This window comes from Triticum dicoccoides, chromosome 7B, assembly GCF_002162155.2.
Source record: "Triticum dicoccoides isolate Atlit2015 ecotype Zavitan chromosome 7B, WEW_v2.0, whole genome shotgun sequence".
Classification (NCBI taxonomy): domain Eukaryota; kingdom Viridiplantae; phylum Streptophyta; class Magnoliopsida; order Poales; family Poaceae; genus Triticum; species Triticum dicoccoides.
Genome location: NC_041393.1, coordinates 450,306,962 through 450,313,687, shown reverse-complemented (window position 1 = coordinate 450,313,687; position 6,726 = coordinate 450,306,962).

Below are 6,726 nucleotides of genomic sequence, written 5' to 3'. Positions count from 1 at the left end.
AACATGACTCTACAACTCAAGTATTTTATTCAATAGGCTCCGAGGAGCGATATATTACAAACATGGGTCTCATGACCCAACATTCAGAGCACACAAGTCAAAGCACAAGCGGAAGATTAACATGTCTGAGTACAGACATCTACAAATGAAAAGGGCTGAGAAGCCTGGCTATCTACAAGATCCTGTCGAGGGCACAAGATCGTAGCTGAGGTAACAAGCTAAATGTCGGAGTCCATGCGGAACTACTAGTGATACTGAAGTCTCTCTCCAAAACATAAAATAGGCAAACATGAGTACAAATGTACCCAGCAAGACTTACATCAGAACTAGCTAAATATGCATCATTATCAACAAAGGGATGGTGGGGTTTAACTGCAGCAAGCCAGCTTTGACTCAGTGGCTAACCTGAACTACGACTTCAGGCAACTCTTTTGAGGTGGCGCACACGAGTCCACATATTCACCATATCAATAAACCACTATGGATTTGCTCCCGTCTCCCTACGAGAACGCCATCCATAGCACTCACGCTTATATTGCGCATTTTAGAGTATCCACTTTCACTTGTCTATGAACTGTACAGGCAACCTAGAAGTCCTTTACTGCGGTCACGGCTATTCGAATAGATCATATTAACCCTGCAGAGGTGTACTTCTTCACACACGCTCTCACCACTTACCGCCGTTTACACGACATGTACTCGGCAACCTTCAAGCGGAAGCCCAGCGAGGGTGTTGGCCACGACCTGACTAACCACACAAGTCTCTTGTCCAGGTTTATCGCCTATTCAGGTTCCATCTGCAAGGAGATCCGGCCGGGGTGTCGCTCACGGCCCCAAATGATGTGTGCAGGGTTCCCAAGCCCACCTCGACGGGTGGATCTACGCTTGGTACACCGTGCCATGGTGCCTAGTCTGTCCCAAGGCCACCTGTACTGGGTGCCACTTGGTAGACTACTAAGACAACCTACAAACACCAGAAACTAGTTGCAACTCCTGGACAGAGATCAGGTTGATTAATAAGTCGAGAGGGGCACTTAAGCATTCTCATGCATGGTAGTAACTGTTCATGGATCACAAACACAGAACTCAGTTCCTAAGGACGGCTGCAATGAGACAACCCACCATGTACTCCTACATGGCCTCTAACCGCTACCTTTACCAAATCATGTTCACACACTTAGCTCTCAATAGTAGGACATGTTCACACACCTCCAATTCATCCCTGATGAATCAGACCTGACTCAACTCTAAGCAGCAGCAGGCATGAAAAACAAGCATGAATGAGTAGGCACATCAGGGCTCAAACAACTCCTACTCATGCTAGTGGGTTTCATCTATTTACTGTGGCAATGACACGTCATGCAGAGGAAAGGGGTTCAACTACCGCAGCATGTAACAGTTGAATCGTTGTTGTCCTAATGCAGTAAAAGAGAGCAGGAGCGAGAGAGTGGGATTGTATCGGAATGAACAAGGGGGTTTTGCTTGCCTGGCACTTCTGAAGATAGTATAGCTCTTCATCGGTGTCATCGAACTCATCGTCGGAACACGTCTACTGAAGGGGGACAAATAACGAGAAACAAGGAAGAACACAATCAATGCAATGTACAATATGATGCATGATCATGACATGGCAATATGATGTGATTTGAGCTAAAGCAACTAGCAACATGTTAAATGGAGTTGGTTTAAATCTAAGATTCAAATTAAAACTCCATATATGACATTTCAAATGCCATTAATTCAAATTATTGTATACAGCAGCTTTAAGTTATTCAAACATGTATGTTAATGCCATAAACAGATTCTTTGGATTTTTCTGATCATTTTCATATATAAATTATTTCATTTGGAGTTACGGTTTAATTTCTATGAATTTTTGAAGTTTATACAAATTTCTGGAATTTCTGAATTAAAATAAATCCAGAAAAGATTATCTGCGTCAACATGACATCGGGGTGACCTCATCAGGTCAAAGGCGCCAGACCAGGTCAAACCTGACGGCTGGGACCCACATGTCAGTGTAACCGCTAACTAACAGAGTTAGTTAGTGTTATGTTAGCACTAACCTAGGTTAATTAGGGCATGGGCCCTGTCGGTGTCAAAACCGGCGAATCTCGGGTAGGGGGTCCCGAACTGTGCATCCAGGCAGATGGTAACAGGAGACAAGGGACACGATGTTTTTACCCAGGTTCGGGCCCTCTCGATGGAGGTAAAACCCTACTCCTGCTTGATTAATATTGATGATATGGGTAGTACAAGAGTTGATCTACCACGAGATCAGAGTGGCTAAACCCTAGAAGCTAGCCCATGGTATGATTGTTGTTCGTCCTACGGACTAAAACCCTCCGGTTTATATAGACACCAGAGAGGGTTAGGGTTACACAGAGTCGGTTACAATGGGAGGAGATCTACATATCGTATCACCAAGCTTGCCTTCCACGCCAAGTAAAGTCCTATCCGGACACGGGACGAAGTCTTCAATCTTGTATCTTCATAGTCCGGGAGTCTGGCCAAAGGTCATAGTCCGGCCATCCGGACACCCCCTAAGCCAGGACTCCCTCAGTAGCCCCTGAACCAAGCTTCAATGACGACGAGTCCGGCGCGCAAATTGTCTTCGGCATTGCAAGGCGGGTTCCTCCTCCGAATATTTCATAGAAGATGTTGAACACAAGGATAGTGTCCGACTCTGTAAAATAGTTTCCACATACCACCGTAGAGAGAATAATATTCGCACAAATCTAATCGGCTGACGCATTCCGCAGCGTGACATCATGCCACAGCCAAGCCTTTATTCGTTTTACTGTCCCACCTCAGCGTGTTTAGCGAGGCAGTTTCCTTGGCACGTCCTGTCAAATCAGAGATCGTGTCCCCTTATTCTAGGATTCTCATCAATACGGGCGTGGGTAACCCAACCGCGCCATTAATCGCGGCTCTTGGGAGATAAGCGAGTTTTATCAGGCTGGTGGGGGCTCATAGTTTCGGCCGCCCATATAAGGGGATAAGGATCCACCCTTTCCATCTACGCCTTCTTCCTCCTTCGCTTATCCATTCCTGCGCACTCGAGCTCCAGCGCCCAAGTTCGCACTTCCCACCTCATCCTTCTCCAATCATGTCCGGACCGGGAGGTAGATGGATGGCCTCCACTGTCACGGAGTGGCACATCAAAAAGTTGAGGAAAGCCGGATACTTTTCTAACGACATCGCGCACCGGCTCCTAGATGAGGAGCAACTCATCCCCACCCCTAGGCCCCATGAGAGGGTGGTGTTTCTCACTCATTTCCTCCGCGGACTAGGCTTCCCACTTCACCCATTTGTTCGGGGGCTCATGTTCTACTACGGCCTGGATTTCCATGATCTGGCCCCGAACTTCATCCTCAACATCTAGGCGTTTATCGTCGTGTGCGAGGCCTTCCTCCGCATCAAGCCTCACTTTGGCCTATGGCTGAAGATCTTCAGCGTCAAGCGGAAGGTCGTGGGCGACCGGCAAGCGGAGTGCGGAGGTGCCATGGTGGGCAAGATGCCCAACGTCACATGGCTCGAGGCCTCCTTCGTGGAAACCATCAAAGGGTGGCAATCGGGGTGGTTCTACATCACCGAGCCGCATGACCCTGAGTGGGCAGCGGCCCCCAAATTCCAATCTGGCGTCCCCACACGGCTCACATATTGGAAAGAGACGGGCCTGTTGTGGGGTAATCCGGAAGAGGTCACCGGACTCCAAACCTGTGTCCAAGACCTGGTGAACAAGAAGGTTAAACTTGTCAACGTAGTCCAGGCATTGCTCTTCTGTCGGATCCTCCCTTGTCAACGACGGGCCTTCAACTTGTGGGAGTTCGACCCGACCCAGCACCAGACTTTGTCCTGGCTCTTCGACACAAAGCACGAGGACGCCTGGAAGGTGCTATTCAAGAGCTCCGAGGTCTCCCCTCCCGTCACCGAGGATCACGGATTCTAAGCCAAGCGCCAAGCCACCGAAGTAAGCTTGTTTTTATCCTTTACAGGACACTTGATTTTCATAGTTGGACTCTATGCAGGATCTAAACTCCCGCTCCTTTAACAGGACTGGAAGAGGACATCCGAACAGTTTGACTGTCCGACCCGTTTGCTCAAAGGCCCAGCAGATGCACGCTTGACGAAGCTGCTGGTTCCGGCACCTCACGTGGTGCCGGAGAAGAAGGCCAAGAAGAAGGCCACGGGGACTCGAAAGAGTTCCCGACGCCTGGTGGTGTCGGATTCATCGCCCAGCGACCCCGAAACGCCCTCCGCCTCCGAAGACGAGGAGGAGGAAGAAGAAGCCTCTCCCCATCCAGCGGGGAGAGGAAAGAAAAGGAAGGCCGCCCCAACTGGGGAGGCTGGAGGGTCCAAGAAGGGGAAGACCCTTCTTCCGAACTACACCTCCGACACCGACGACGGCGGAGAGGAATGGCCATCCAGGGCGAAGCCCCTGTTGAAATCGTAAGTATCCGGATACCAGAACAACTTATGGCACTCTTCTATTGTACAGTACCTTCTGACGTCGAATTCAATCATGCAGTCCGCCCAAGGCTCAGCTGAGTGATTCGTCGAGCGGCTCCCTGGATTCGTCGGATGTGAATAGCGCTTCACTCCCGACGGCCTCCTCCCCTCGCCCTACGGACGATGCCGAGGTGGAGTCCCAAAAGGGACTAAACCAGGAGGAGGTGGCCCTGGAGGTGCCGCAAGGCGACCTCCTGGACTCCAGGCCCAAAGGGGGTGAAGCCCCAGAGGGATCTAAGTCCGGCCCTGGGCCGGACACCGCTGCGGAACCTTCAGTGGTACCGGGGTCCGGCAGGCGGTCCCTTCGCAAGAAGGGCAAGCCTACGACGCCGGCGGCCTCCGTCCAACTAGAGGCGCCGGACAATTTGCTGGAGGTGCTTAACGGCGCCTCCATCGACGAGGGGCACCGCACTCTTATGAGTGCGGTGATTCAGAAGGTTTAGTCCGCCAAGAGTAGGCTGACAGAAGCCTGTACCAGCCTTCTAACAGGCTTTGAGGTACGTATTTAAAACATATAAAAATGTTACTGCATAGACAGTAGCCCCTGATGCTCAGTTTGGTGTTCGGAAAGAAAAGCCGGACTGAGGATCTAAAAAAGATATACGCAGGAGTCTAACATAAATATGTCAATATGGGAATGCAGACTGCGCTACTGACCTCTACCGCACTGACTGCGGAGGTCGATGTATTGAAGCAGAGCCTCGAGCGGTCCGAGAACGAGCTCGGCCTTGCCAAGAAGCAGCTCAAGGACAAGGAAGGTATGTAATACCTTATGTAAGTATATAAAAAATACCTGGTTGCAAATAATGACAGGACCAACGTGAATGTTGCAGGGGCCACATCCGAGGTGGCGAGCCTGAAGGAAGCGCTGTACAAGGCCAAAGACAATGCGGCCGTGGAGCGCACTGAGCGAGAAAAGCAAGAGGCGCGGGTGGCGGAGGTGCGGCAAGACCTCGATGCTCTTGTGAAAAAACATGAGAGGTTAGAGCTTGACTCGAAGACTCGAGAGTCCGAGCTTGCCTCGGCACTTGAGAGCACCAAATCTGCCAAGGTCGAAGCCCAAAAATCCCTCTAGGAAATTGAGGCGATGAAAAGGATTGCGGCAGGTAAGGCATTCTTTATGCAAAGCAAGCACGTGAAAGTAAATTACCTGTTACTTACCCGAGTCCGGAGCTCTCCAGGAGCATTCGTAAATCTGCCCCGCAGTGTATCCGCCGCCGCCGCATTCTACCGAGCCGAGGAAGGGAGCTCGACGGAGAAGGTGTTCTGGTCCCAGTATGCTGAGGCCGAATCCCCGGTGCCCCTGAGCGACCAGCTGAAGCAGTTGGTCGAGCTTCATAAGGCAGCCGAACAGGCCATGAAGGGTCTGATAGGCCGGCTGTGGCTTGGGGAGGTCATGCCTTTGAGCTACTTTGGGATGGTGCAGCGGCTGGTGGATGCCTGTCCCCGGCTTGAAGTCATCAAGCACTCTGTATGCATCGAAGGCGCCCATAGGGCTTTTGCCCGTGCTAAAGTGCACTGGGGCAAGCTAGATGCTGAGAAGCTTGTGAAGGATGGGCCACTGGAGGGGAAGGAGCCTCGCAGGCCCGAGATGTATTATGAGGGCATCCTGAAGGGTGCCCGTCTTGTAGCGAATGAATGTACCAGGGATGTAATTTTTGAGTAAACTCGCTCGTGTGTATCCTGTGCGCTGAAAACTTGTTCATATGCGCTAAGCAACGCTTTTTGAATTTAAAATATTACCTTTTGTGCGGCCGTTTATTAAATCTGAGAGATGCAAGTCGTCGGCTTCTACCCCCATGCCACGAGTGCTGGGGTGTTCGGGATAAACCTGAGCGCTCTTGTTCCCATTCTTGGGTCCGTCTAGGGAGGCGCTCAGCACAACGAACAAGGCCATCGGACTTATAATGCTTTATCACTCTCACTTAGCCATAGAATTCTATAATTTTAAATTTCGGCGAAGCCCCTAGTATTTGGAATACCGAGTTCAGGGCGCTATCCACGCCTAGGCCGGATAAATCCAGCTCCTCGCTCTAAGCGGCATAAGTCTTTAGGGACTCGAAAAACCTCTCGAACAGCGACCGGTCTCTCACCCTATCATGACGGTCAGTTTTAGCTTTCTCTACTGAGGTGTTAACCCAGCTCAACTAGGGCACAATCACAGTAGTTCTCCCAGCGCTACCTTAGCCGACATTGCGGAACGTAAGGTACCAA